Below are 14,861 nucleotides of genomic sequence, written 5' to 3'. Positions count from 1 at the left end.
GAAAGTGTGTCTCCTTCGTGGGGACCCCTGCATATGGAGCCTAGTAGGGTGCTAGCGCGGGCGGTACGTGCACCCCTCTGCTCTCCGACCTGCGGGCTCCCCGCGCCCCCTGGTGCCAGGCCCGTCGGGGGCTCGCGCTGCGCCACGGCCCCCAGATGTGCGCGGGGCGAGAAAGGGTACACGCTGCCCCGGGTGTATAAAGAGCTGGGCATCCAGGTTCACACCGGATGGTCTTTGCCCACCTCCTTCACCTTTTACTGTCTCCATCCTCTCTTTCCTTGCCTTCTGAATTTCCTTCGAACCCACTGGTCAGACTCACGTGACTTGCTTTTTAACTCTCATCCCTATGTTGAGAGTTAGGCTGCGTTACCTTTTTAGAAGCCTTTCTTTTCCTTTCTGAATAGGAGCGGTAGAAGCGAACAGCCAACTCTTGGAATCTAGTTCCATATTTCGAGGAAATATTTCTGGACTCTTATTCATGTTTAACATTTGGATTATCGGGTTCTCTCATACTCATTGCCCCCTTCTCTACTTACCCTCTACGGCTACGCTGGAGTATGGTCCTTTGAATTCATTAACTTCATATGGAAATGAGAGACTGCATAAACCTATGTGTGTGGAATTCCAGCTATAGGCTTCCTTCTTACGTTCTTATACCATTTTTACCATTAAGTAGATACAGTGACCTAGTACCATACAAAACAAGACAGTTGTAGCTTAAGTTTTCATGAAGACATTTGCTTACCTATAAACAAAGTACAAATTTCTTGAATAAACGCTTCGGTGAGTAGCGTGGAACCTGAGGCATATTTGTACATATGCTTTTTCTTAAAAAAGAAAAAAGCGAGCGGGGCGGGGGGTTAGAGTGGGGGGTGGGGACTTGCTTTTTGAAGGATCAACCGACTGTCATATTCTCCAATCACCTTGATGACTTTTTCCTCCCACACAGGACAGTTGTTTATCGTAGTACAGACTTGCTATAGGAGATACATTTGTTGTTTCCCTTTATTTGTAAGGTACTGTGAAAGTATTTGTTGCAAAATAAGCAAAGTACTTTGTAATCATTGCACTTCTGAAACCAGTAACAGTACAGTGTAATGTCTCCAGGTACTATAAGAATGAATATTTAATCTCATATTTTGCTTTAGTCTGAGAAATTTTATAAAATTCAGACGTAGATGCAGCCTAGAATGTTCCTTAATATAAACACACTTTATTTTAGGGACCTAAGGACAGCATAGGATTGAAGTAATTATTTTCTAAGTTAGTTAGTTGTGAGACATCATGGAAATAAAATTAAAAAGTTGCAAACTATGCAGTCATTTAAACAGTCATGTAAGAGAAATCGATCGGTTATTTTTCTATTTTCAGAGCTTAGCATTGTCAACAAGGGAAAAGATTAAAACTGAGAATGTTTAACTCAGGTTAGAAGATAAGCTTCACCAGATAATTGCTTATAAACAGGGACTGAAACCAAGCTTGGATCTCAGCTATATCTGTCAAGCCTTACCTTCCTATTCTTTAGCCCAGTGATTCTCAATCAGGACTATACATTAGAATCACCTTGTGTGCTTTTACATGTTAATGCTTAGACCAAGCCTCTCAGAGATTCTCTTACTTTTGGTATGGGGTGAATCACAGCTATAGGTGTATGTATATATTTCTTTTTAGTATTCAGGGTCTTTTTAGTATTCAGGGTTGAGAACTATTATGAGTCCAGAACAATGTCCAGTCTGCTAGGTTTGTGTTCCAGGCTCTTCTAAATTAAGGCCTTCACTCATGTCCAACTTTTCCCCTACTGCTTCCCAGCATGAGCCTTCAGATTTCCTCATAGTCCCACAAATATGCAATTCAGATTCTTGCTTTTGTTCATGACATTGGTCTTTCTCAGCATACTAATGCCCCTCCCTGTACTCCTTTTCCCCACCAATAATTCTGACTCTATGAATGTTTTTCTGACGGCTCTTACTTTTAGTGATTGGCTTCCTTTGAACTTTGGTGCCATCTATTGTTAGAAGACTCCCTTTTTGCTTCTACCATGGCGGTTTAACTTCTTTCGTATTTGTTTTATTATTCTCAAACTTAATGGCAAGAAGTATTTCATTTTTGAGTTCTCCTAAAATGGTTTGCTTTGGGTTGGATTAGTTTGCTTTGGAACTCTACCAACTCTGCTTGCAACCATAGTTTCAGGTTTGAGTCTATCTCAGATGTTTGTCGTGGTAGATTCCTCACACCTTAACTTGCATTGAATTCATGTATGGACGTCAATTTCTTCCATATTTTTTCCTGGTTTCTTCAATAGATTGACTCTTTTCTCTAATGTGACCCCATAACGGCTTGTGTTAACACTAATTACATTGCCATAAGTGTCTTTATCCACTTTCGCACTAGACTGCTACCCCCAGAACATCCATGTTGAGCAACTCCAGGAAGTATGATTCACATTGTATTCTTAAATACCATTGCAGCATAGCAGAGCTAGAACCCCATCAATATAGGAACTGTGTTCTCTTCATTTTTCTATTCCTGGGACCTAACACAGCTCTTGTCATTAGTGGGCACTTACATGTTTGTTGTGTGAGTAAATGACTGTTACTGTATTATGCAAAGATAATAATATACTTGTTTAAGATAAGTCGATTTGGCATTAATTGACTTTGCTATTAAATATTCTGTCTTATACTCCTAGTATGGGTTTGTTAAGGGTTAGTAGAATTTAAGTAATTATGGTTGTGACAGACTCCTTAAACGTGTAATCTTTCTTGCAATATACACAGGGATATGTACCTTGAATCCTTTACCCTGAGCTTTAGAGGTTGAGTCTTGTTATCCATAAAATATTTGTGGAACTTTCACTAAGAGAAAAGCCGTTAACTGTCCAATTGGATAATTTTTCTTTTTCTCATTAAATTTTCTGTATGGATACAATTGCACTCCACAAGACCAGATCTTTTAATTAGATCAGTAGGGCATGATAAGTTGCTCCTATTAATGTGCTAATACTCTTTTTAATTCAGTTCATCAAGTATTTATCAAGTGCTTACCATGTACCCAATACTCTTAGGTGCTAAAGAGAATACAAAACTAGTAAATAGTGTGGACTTAGCTCTTAAGAAGTTTTTAGACCTATTGGGAGGATCAGGGAACACCATATTAAATAATTAAAGAACTGAACACAGTATTTATTAGATGCTAATTTAAACATAAATACCCAAAGGCTATGATGCAGTGGTTAATACCACAGAAAATTAAGAAAGACCATTTATTACTCTCATATTTAGTACTAATTGTTGAGGATACAAATATAAAAGATGTGGTTTCTACCATTTAGAAGCTTATTGTCTAATGGGAAAAACCAATAAACATATAGAGTGTATTTCATGTTAAGACATTGTAGAGTATTATGTCAGGATATTTGGGACTAACCTCTAGGGATCAGAAAGTTTCAAAGAGGATAATTAGGAGTTTCCAGGTGGAAAGTTGATATGAGCATTCCAGACAAAGTAACAGATACAAAGCCATGAAAATGAGAGAGGGAGTTTCTTGATTAAGGAGCTGCAAGTAGAATGTCAGTAGAAAGTTTTACGTTAAAGAACCTGAACTCTGGAAACAGACACATGTGTTTTGCAAACTTTTATTCCTGAGAAGTTCGAGCTTTTGCAGATCTTTCGTCTGTAGGTTAGCAGTAGTCTACAGGTAACTTCTCTGCAAGTGTTAGTACGAAGGATTCTTCCAGTTCCCATCTATGCTTCTTGTTACTTCCCTTTTGTTTGTTGCCTGGTTGCATGAGGAGCTCCAGATAGCCTTTCCTTCCAATTAATGAAGCCATTATTGGATCCTCTGGCAAAAGCATTCTTCCCTTAGCTACCACAGTTTCTTAAACAGCAGAACTCATGGTGAAGGGGACAGGGAGAAATTTGTAGTGTAACCATGAGAGGTACCACTTCTATCTCTACTTCACTTGCAGGACCAGTTCCTCTTTGGTTACAAGCAACAGAAATTGCCTTTGGCTAACTTAAGCAGAAAAGGGGGATTTATGGATAGGTACTGGGTAAGCTCAGAGAAGTGAAGGAAAATAGAATAATGAAGACTTGGAAAGGCCAGGGCACAGCAGCTTCTAGAATCACCTGAGTCTAACTCAGGCTCAGCCACTTTTTCTTCTTGTGCACAGAGTTTTTTTGGTCAGCCTTGTGCCTACCCCAGAGATGAGACCGTGTTTTGTGGTCCTGTCAGACCTCGGGAATGAGGCAGAGAAGCTCTCCAAAGGAAAGACGAGGTGTTGTTGCCAGAAGGCCAAAAACAAGATATTTCCTACAGAGTTCGTTGGATTTGGTAATGTGGAGATCTTTGGGTGAGCTTGATGTAAGCAGTTTTAGGAATAAAAACCAGGTAACAATGAGATGAAGAGTGACTGAAAAGTGAGAAAGAAAGGACAGTGAGTATAAACTACTCTTTCAAAGAGCCTGATGGTCCGGAGAGAGAAAGAATGGGAACATCTAGAAGCTGTGTCAAGGTGAGCAAAATAAATCACTTTTGCCTCTTAAATGGAAAAAAAAAATAAAGATATATTTTAATGGGAAAGCATTAATAGAGGAGAGATTAATATATTAGAGAAACAATGTATTTTGTAACAAGATTACCAAGAAGTGGAATGATGGAGGTCAGAACAAAGGTAGAGGGTATAGTGTTAGCTAGACCCATTAGGGAAATCTTTATAGAGAAAGATAGACCTGTCTGGGCTTTAAAGAGTGATAGGATTTAGATAAGCAAAGTGGAAAGGCCATTTCAGTGAGAAAATAGCATAGATTTAGCAAAAAATACAGTTAGTTCATAAGGGGCACAGGGAAGAACTGGATTGAATTGGAGAAGAGGGAAGAGTAGATGACATGATTAGCTATATAGCCCTGTTCCTATGTGTGTTGTACTAGGTAGAAGTGGATGAGTGAGATTGGCCAGTGAAGAGGATAGTGGTAGAGTCAGAAAGCTAGGACCAAGAGTTTGGATTTGGTGCAGTAGATGTTGGAAAACAGTACTGTGGATTCTGCAGCAGGAGAGGTACATGTTGGAATACAGTGAATTGGAAAGATTACTAAGACATTGGTGTATAAAACCACTGAAGAATAAGGACAAGACTGGGAGCAAAAAAAGAGTAGTAAGAGCCAGACATGTATAAAATGGGGCCTAATCTAAGGTGATAGTAATACACAGGGGAGAAAAAGATTGTGAAAAGAATTGATAGGATTTGATGAGAAGATTTAAAGATTATTTTTGAGTTTTAGAGCCAGATTAAAGTTTTAGTGTTATTGATAAAATGGAGAAATTGGAAGTTAGGTCTCTTAAGAGGCAAAGCAGATTAGTGTGTTGTAAACAGACTTGTTAATTGGTTTTGAAATGAAATGTTCTGAAGAGAGTCTTGCCTAGCCAAAGATTTGGAGCAAGATCAGTGTTCAAAGGTAGCTTTATTATAAAAACATAATGGCTTTTTCATAGAAACAATTTGAAACTTTGTAAGGAGAAAGCTAATAGAAAAAAGCATTGAGCTTTGAAAGTCTCTTTGACTAAGATTCATGGTAGAGAAAGATGAGGCATATTTGGAGAAGGGGAAGACAACCTGGGAGAGAGAATTTTTTAAAAAGGGAGAGTTCAGCAGCCTCAAATCCTGCAGAAAGAAGGAGGAAGACATAGAAAAGACCTTTAATTTGGTAAAAAATAGTCCCTGACCTCTAAGAAAGCAGTTTCGGTTGGCAGAAACAATCAGAAAGCATACTACCATAGATTTAGGAGGAACTGGCCAATGAAAGAAAGGTGAGATGCTTCACAGGAATAGTAGGAGAGAAACAGAATGATAGAAAAGTTGGCAAATTCTTGTTTACTGTAAGGAAACTATATTTTGGAAGCAAAAGAGAAATCATTAAGGGAGAAATAAAGTGCTGAAGAGGGAAGAATCAAGTATAGAGTCCCTCTCCACAGATGGTGAGGTCAGCTTTAGAATTTCTGGTGAGTTGAAAGGATAGATGTTTAGACAGAGGTCTTTTAAGATAAATGTAGGATCCAGTCATGAAACTCGTGCCATATGACCTCCATCTCTCCAGTAAATTAAGGGGGAAATAGAAAAAAGGCACTTTGCTTGATCTGTTAAATGTATTATTATGTAAACTCACAACAGTCATCTGACAGGTTGGTGATAATCTCCCAGTTTTAAATGTGAAGATGCCAAGACTTCAAGGAGTACTTATTTGAAACAAATAGCTAGTAAATGTCAGCTTTGAGATTTAATCCTAGGTCTGATACTAAAGGCTGTTTCCATTCTACTATACCATTCATTCATTAATGTAAAATGAAGAATATGTGGGGGCTTGAAAATATCTGTATGAGTGATTAGAGTGGCTCTGCCTCAGATGCACTTTAGGAGCTTTAAAAAAATTCCTGTACCCTACGGAAGTTATTTATTCTTTCATCTTTATTACCTACTGTATTAGTCAGCCTTCTCCAGAGAAACAGAACCAATAGGTTATATATTACAAGATAAACCTGGAGCATCTTATAGGACCAAAAAGTAAGAAAGTACTAAAAAACGGGTGGGAGGGAGATGAGGAGGACACATGTAAAGGACACAGGAGCCAACCCAAAAGAGTGTCCAATGGCCAAAGCTTGAACAATTTTAACAATAACATAACTATTGCATTAAATTTGACCCAAAGAATAAAATAAATATTCGGAAGTCCATACTGATAAAAATGATTAAATAAATAAATGGGGAGAAGAGACAAATCTTTAAGAATTCTAAAAAAATATGTTTAGATACTCTTTTCTGTAAGAGGTGGAAATGAATTCCTTTCTTTCAGTGTGAGCTATACTTAATACTTCCAAAGAATAAGAGTGTGAAAAGGGAAGAATAGTAACATAGTAGTAATTGCATGAGTAGTGTTAACAGCAAATTTGAGGCAGAAAATTGGTGGGGAAGACTACTTTTTTTTTTTTTTTACAATTTAAATCCTTCATTATGATCTGTTTAATATAAGTATGTGTTATTTGTATAATGAGGAAGAATCTAGTTAACAAAAAATAAGAAAATATGAAAATAAGGATACACCTTGATTAGTGCTGAAAAGCTGGAAAAGGTGTCATCTAAAGATCAAAAACATTTAGGAACTTATGAAAAATGCAATGCATATGGAGTCAGATTGATGACAGAACCTTATAGTGTGGAGAAATCTGCAACACAATACAGGTGTAAAGGGGAAACACTAGAAAAGTGAGTTTTCCTAACATACTTCTGGAAAACCCCAAAGCTCAGACTTTGAAAGGTAGAATGGATTAAGGTTGGTTGTCTTAGTTCTTTTCAGTTGCTATAGCAAAATACCACAGACTGGTTGGCTTATAAACAACAGAAATTTATTTCTCATAGTTCTGGAGGCTGGAGGTCCAAATCAGGATGCCGGCATGGTTGGATACTGGTGCAGGTCTTCTGGGTTTGCAGAATGCCAACTTCTTCATGGCGGAAGGGGCAAGCAAGCTCTTTAAGCTCTCTTTTTAAGGGCACTAATCTCATTCATGAGGGCTCTGCCCTCATGACCTAGTCATCTCCCAAAGGCCCTACCTCCTAATACCATCACCTTGGGGAATTAGGATTTCAACATGAATTTTGGCGGACACAAACATTCAGACCATAGCAGTGGTCAAAATGTAATTAATTAGCAGACTGCAAAACAGCTGTTCCAGGATCATTTAGAATAGCTTAATTACAGCATTTACTCACATGGTAAGTAGTTAAAACAAATTTATATAAGTTGGGGCTATCTCCATCATGGGCTTTAGGGCCAGAGAGAGAATCAGCGTTATACTTTATAGAACTTCTAGTTGCCACTATGAATATGGAGCTCCTTCCTTCAGAAGATACCCAGTTAGCTGCTCACCTCCATCCATGTGTGATACTTTTCATAGCCAGGACTCATAATCAGCATGCATATTCATGGTGGGAGAGGGAACAGAACATGACCAGTGTAACAATAATTATAATAAATACGATGGAATAAGTTCTCATTTTTTTTTAAAGGTTCTTAAACTATAGAAACAAATCTCTGGGTTTGTATTACTACAGACAAATATAAAAACAAAATAATACAGAAGAGTTAAAATACAAGTATATACACTGCAGGTAAATGTTGAATGAAAGAAAATGCATATTAATTTGTTATCAGGCAAAGTTTAATTCTCGACAACAAACATTTAATTTAAAAAATATTTAATAAAACTTTATACCTAAGGAGCTAATAATATATACTCTTCTTAAATACTCATCTAACACTTAAAATATATAAGAGGGCTACAAAGAAAATCTCAAATTCTAAAAAATATTTATTGCTAATCATATTGTAAGGAAACAGTTCACACGAAATTAACAAAAGGGGAAGCAAAAACTTATTTCACAAGTTTTTTCAACTCAGATTGAAGAGGATATAAAAGCTGAAATTACAAGGAAGAAAAAGTCAAGATAATAAAAAGAAGCAAATTATTAAAAAAAAATGATTCATGACGTGAAAGGGGATTCAGTCTCACCTTAGTCATCAAGGAGATATAAGTTAAGCAATAATAAGATATCTTTTATTGCCTTTAGACTAATAAATATGTAAAAGATGTTGATTGCAGCCTCCCATCCCCCCAGGATAATATATTTCTAAGTAAAAATAAAGCATGTTTCAGTGACATATATATAGCATAATATCATTTTCTAAAAAAATTTATGTGCATGTGAAAGTGCATAGATAGATAGAAAACTCTGCAGAAAGATCAAGAAAACTAATATCAAATTGGTTTCCAACATGGAGGGGGTGGAATTGAATAAGTGGCAGAAGGGTCTTAAATTTTCCATCTCAAATGAAAGAAATATGGTTAGGGGTAATATTTACTTTTTTGTCTTTCAGTATAGTATTTTAAAAATAATTTAAAATTTAACCGAGATTACATACTATTTAAAAATTAATGTCTTGAAAATATTATGTATCAAAATCTATGGGCTGTGGACAAAGTTGTACCTTGAAGAAATAGTATAATCCTAAATGCATTTATTAGAAAGACTGAAAAATTAATGCATATATTGGAAGAGAAAAGGCATGCATGTGGCAAAAAATTAAAATTGTATATGAGGATGTACAGTAAGTCTTCCTGGCACCCTGTCCCCCATTTCTCCTCAGAGGCAATTCTTCCAGAGGAAGTCTGTGCATTCGTGTGTATGTGTGTGTGTATGCACCCCCCTCCCCCCATATATAGTTTGCTAGGGCTGTCATAACAAAATACACACTGTGGCTTAAACAACAGCAACAAAACTATTTTTTTTACAGTTCTGGAGGTTAGAAGTCCAATATCAAGGTGTTTGCAAGTTGGTTTCTTTTGAGGCTTCTGTCCTTGGCTTGTAGGTGGTTACCTTCTCACTGTACCTTCTAGTGGTCATCGCTATGTCTGTGTGGTCTAATCTCCTTAGGAAGACATCAGTCACTGGATTAGGCCCCACTCTAATGACTCCATTTTAAATTAATTACATCTTTAAAGACCTATCTTCAAATATAGCCACATTCCAAAGTACTGGGAGTTAGGACTTCAACATAGGAATTTTGGGGAGATAGAACACAATATAACTATTGTATGGGTAGAGCTATTAGAGTGAAGCATCTGAAATTGCAGTTTCTAGAGGCAGAAAAGATCAAATACGGACAATTTCAGATGGTTCAACATAACATGGTGACATATTTCATCAGTCTCCTCGTAATGAGCCTTTCTTTGTCTTTTGAATATCCTCGAATAAATGTCTTTGTGCATATACATGAACATACTTGTGGGGTAAATTTCTGGGAGTTGTTGCATTATAGAGTATATATTTTTGTGGACCAGATATGGATCCAGAATATGTCAGGACGGAGCTGGTGTGGGCATTCTGCCTCAGGCCTTCCTGACAGAGGCAAGGAAGGGTGCTTCAGCAGAAAGAGACTGGAGCTGTGAGGACAAATGCAGAAGTTGGGGGATGGAGGTGGAGAGAAAGAGTAAGAGACTGTGTGGGGGAAAGGCATAGAAGGAAATGTATTGAGATATTCCCAATGGATTGCTTTGTGACTAGAAATGACTAGTGAATTTTTATTATGTAACTGTGGCCAGTAAAGTCATGGGATGGGCCCTAAATTTTATCGAAGGAGTAGGTAAGATCGCCCCACAGAAGAGATTTGAACTGATACTATTTCCATTTTATGTGTCCTCCTCTCAGTGCAACAATTGCGAATCTGGACATAAGTAATTGCTTGGGCTTACATACGGAAATGTCTGGAATTGATACCATTAGATTGTTAAAAGCAGAGAAGCACTGGTACTTCATATATATCTGTGCTGTTTAAAATTTTTACATAGAGCAGGGATTACTTTTGCAATTGATTAAAAAAGAAAAAAGCTTTAAAGCATGGAGTTCCCTTTGAATTTAGGCAGGATATAATTTCTGAGCCAGAAGTATTTATAGTTTGCCTGGACAAGAGCAAGGAAAAAGTCTAAAAAATGCTGAGCTATTTACAGTTGCTATTCCTGAAGAGCATAGTTGGAGAGCCAAGTAACTTTTCCATTTAACTTTATACATTTCTGTATATTCTTCAAAAAATATATATTTTTAATAATACTGTACTGTGTATTTGAAAGTTGCTAAGAGAGTAGATATTAAAAGTTCTCATTAGAAAAAAATTGTAACTGTGTGGTGATGGGTGTTAACTAGATTTATTGTGATCATTTCACGATATGTACAAATATCAAATCATGTTGTACACCTGAAACTAATATAATGTTATGTGTCAATTATATCTCAAAAATAAAGTTACTTGTGTAGTTTAAAAATAAAAATTTAAACTGTATTCAGAAAATTATACTTTTGGCTTATTTTTTTTCTCTCGAGATATAGTTAGACTCAACTTCATAGTGAAAGCTCTAGTGGCAGGATTTCATTATCTCATATTCTTATATATGTCATAGTATCCCATGGTTGACATTACGAGCCTCCAAAACTGTCGTGCCAGACATGATGGTGACATATTGACAGGAAGGAGCCAACAGACATTGTTAAAGGATGTAAGATTTCTTTGATGGTAAAAGAGATGAGAACTTCTGATAGCAGTTACACAAAGCAGAAAACAATAGAGCACACTCATAAACAGCTACTCAAGTTCCCACTGAGGTGGAAAGCTGCTACTAAAACCACAGACAAAGAAGGATTACTCTGGGTGTTAAAAGCACCCCTCTGCTATCCCTGTGCTATAGTGCTGTCGGGTCAAGATTTAATGACTTGAAACAGTTGGACCAAGTAATAGGACATTCTGGGTAGAGGATTATTAACTGAAAATGCTGGAGAAGATAAATGCAAACAGTAGCTCCAATAGCAAAATACAGAGAGCATAGATGCCTAAAGCACTAAATAAGATGATAGATGATATATATGTGATATTAAACATAAATGCTATAATCATGATTTTGAATATTTAATGACATGGAGAAATACTCACCTTTAGTAAAAAGGAGAATATAACCTTGCTTGTGATCTAGCATTTATAAAAAATAAGGTGTGTGTAGAAAAAAATCCACAAGAAAATCCAAAAAGTGTTAACATTGATTCTTGTGGATTCTTGTAGTGTTGTGATTGAGAGTAGTTTTAATTTTCTCTCCATGCCTTTGTTTTCTAGTTATATATTACTTTTATTGTAAGGAAAAACTGTTAAAGCAAGGTGATCAAAATAAATAGAGGTCTTTTTGTTACAGAGGTGAAATAGACTAGTAGTATAATGGCTGTGACTCAGACCAGGGATTTAAGATTAGTTGTGCTATAATTTCTTTGGATTATATTCTAGTTCAGTGGGGCAAGTCATTTTGATTGGAGAGGACTAAGGATTTACTAAGAAGGTTCATATAAAGAAATAGAACACATTTAAAAACTGCGTATCTATGTAGCCATTCCATAAAACATTTTAAATAATTGTAAAATACATAGGAGTGCATTAAACAACAGCAAAAACGAGATCTTCCTCAAACCACTGACAAATAATGTTTAAGCAATGTGCTATAAATATTTCAATTCAGACATTTTAATTCAACTTGAAAATTCTATGATAAGAATTAGGTTTTGCATTGTATTTAAAGACACCATTTAAATTAACCTTTGCTATTAGTTTGCTTTTTGGTGAGAAGAAAATACAATTTGCCACTGAGCAGTTAGACTGAGTTTTCTCCTAAATAAATGCTATACTTATTTTTAGTGGCTTCACATTTTCCTTGTATTTGAGAAATTAGGGATGATTGGTAACTAAATAGAAATTTGAAATTGTATGCTGAAAGAAAGCAGATGTATAATTTGAATTTAGTTATCAGGGATCCCATTCTTTAAAGTGCTAATAAAAGTATTGCTTATATCAATTTCCATAACACTAGATTTGAAATATGACATTCTTAGAAATCTTTTTATAGTTAGTCTACATTGAGGTTGGGAGTGCAAATGGTACTATCACTCTGGGGAAAGTGTGACAAATGTTCTTATGTAAGTCTTTTTGTGGATATAGTCTTTCATTTCTCTTGGCTTAATACCTAGATTGGAACTGTAGAGTATATGATAAGCAATTCTACTCCTAGATATTTACCCAAGAGAAATGAAAGACTGTATCCTCAAAAAGACTTATGTAAGAACGTTCATGGATAGCAGCTTCATTCATAATAGCCCAAACAAGGAAACAGTCTAGGTGTTCAACAACAGAAAAATGAATAAAGAAACTGTTTTAAACTCACACAATATATATTCATAGTAGTAAGAAGGACTATTTGGATGAATTTCAAAAATGGCAAGCTGAGTAAAACATTGACACAATAGAATTTTCAGTTAATACATTATAAAGTTCTATGGTGAAATAAATGAGAACATTGGTTGCCTCTGGGAGGAGGGGAAGGAATTGATGAGGAAGAGTCACATGAAAACTTTCTCTAGTGATATACATTGATAGGAGTTGGATCACACAGGTGTGTATATTTGTCGGAACTCATTGAATGTTATACTTTAGATTTATGCGTTTTATTATGTGTAAGCTTTACCTCAAGGGGAAAAAAAGTTTTAAAAGATGTGATGTTAATGTAAATGATCTGAAGGCCACACTTTGAGAACCAATGGATTTGACTAATTTCAGAAATAATCCTTTCTTACCATGAAAAATAATAATTCATATATTACTAATGTAACATTTTGAAGTTTTTCTTTAAAAATTCATGGCACTGTCAACATAAGAACTTCCACACCTGTAGAGAATTTTTATGAGCTTATTTGAACAGAACTGACACCCTGCCAGGAAGCAAGATCTCAAATGCTCTGGAGAATGACAATTTTGCAGTTTCTTTTATACATTTGGAATGGAGAGAAGGAGAGAACATAGGAAGATTATGTGAAGGTGGGAGAAAGAAAGGCAAGGAAATCTCTGATTGGATTACAGTATAGTTAACAAGATTATGTGTTCCTCTGAGGGTGGTTACTCTTCCAGGTCTCTGGAAAAGAGGATTACTTGTAGCATTTCACAGGTGTATTAACTTAGAATCACAAGAACAATGGACAGGGCTTGCTTAAGGCAAAAGTAAATCTTTTATAGCTGCCCACCATGACCTGCCCAGTTAGAAATTTGTGATCAGATCACCCTGTGAGGTCACTTTTGGTTAGATTTATAACAGAGCCCCTTTTTTGTCCATAGCACTTTAAATATTTTAAAGGGTATATTTGTATATAGTTCTATAAATATTGTATTAAAAGCACCACTTCCTTAGATTAGTTAATAAGTGGACAAGGATTTATAACAAAATTATATAGTTCTTTATTCCAATAAATTTTTTTTTAATGTCAGGAATGCAGTTTTGATATCAGAAAGAATTGGACATGGAAATAATTTTGCATGGAATTAGATGTAATTGAATTGGTTAAAATGTGGTTTGAGATGGATGTTTATAGTGACATTTAGTAAACTGGATGTTTTTGATTTGCAGTTGTATTCCTTTTTCGGTTGAACGCCTGGCTTTCACCACAGTGTCATTTACTTTAAGATTTTAGATGTTTAGAAAATTAGAACTTTTATGTATCTTAATGGTAACATGAATCTGCAGATTTTCAAAAGTGCTACCGGGGAGCAACTAGAACCTGATGCTAATGACCAAACATTGACTCATGGGTATGAGGCAAATCTGACCTTACTGATTTACAGGTAAAATTATGTCGTTAACTGTCATGCCATATCTCAAATAATCTCTCCTATAATAGGGTATTAGATGCCTGAAATTTCGCCAATTAAAGCCACTTGCCTCTGTTTCTAAATTTTCTATATAAGAATCACCCTGGGCACTCTTCCTTTAGAAATTGGAATTCCTTCCTTATAAACTGCTTCAAGGGGTCTGGGATGGGCCGAGAATTTATTTGTATTATTCTGATAATTTTTATCAGGAATATTTAGGAAACATTGCCCTAATGTAGAGCTAAGTTTCTCAAACTTTTTTGTTAAAAAAAAAAGAAAAAGGAGGAGGAGCAGAAGAAAAAGAAAAATCACCTAGAGACCTTGTTGAAAATACAGATTCCCAGTACTTTTTATGTGTCTGGGATAAAGTCCCCAAATCTACATTTTTAAAGAACTGTGGATGCTAAGAAGAGATGCATTTGCTGTGAATCCCGAGAAGGGATTTATCCGCTGAGGTGGACTCACAATGATTGACCAAGGGCCCAAATTTTATGAATAATAAGAGTCTAGCGGCCACTTGCTGACAGGATCTCATCAAGTACTCTGTTTACAGGGAAAAACCTCAGACTGAACTCAGGCTTCCTGCAC

At 36.0% G+C, this 14,861-nt stretch overlaps 1 protein-coding gene across 1 annotated transcript in view; it reads left to right on the top strand.

Moving 5' to 3' along the window:
• Positions 1–3,862: 3,862 nt before the first annotated feature.
• Positions 3,863–14,861, top strand: part of USF3 (upstream transcription factor family member 3) — a 31,605-nt gene continuing 20,606 nt past the window's right edge. Inside the window, exon 1 of the mRNA XM_006905467.3 lies at positions 3,863–4,513. The gene's annotated coding sequence lies outside the window, so the exon portion shown is untranslated. The remainder of the gene's footprint in view (positions 4,514–14,861) is intronic.

Source organism: Pteropus alecto, unplaced genomic scaffold (assembly GCF_000325575.1).
Source record: "Pteropus alecto unplaced genomic scaffold, ASM32557v1 scaffold270, whole genome shotgun sequence".
NCBI classification, from domain to species: Eukaryota; Metazoa; Chordata; class Mammalia; order Chiroptera; family Pteropodidae; genus Pteropus; species Pteropus alecto.
Note: the sequence above shows the minus strand (reverse complement) of the source record. Positions and strands in the feature narration are given on the sequence as shown.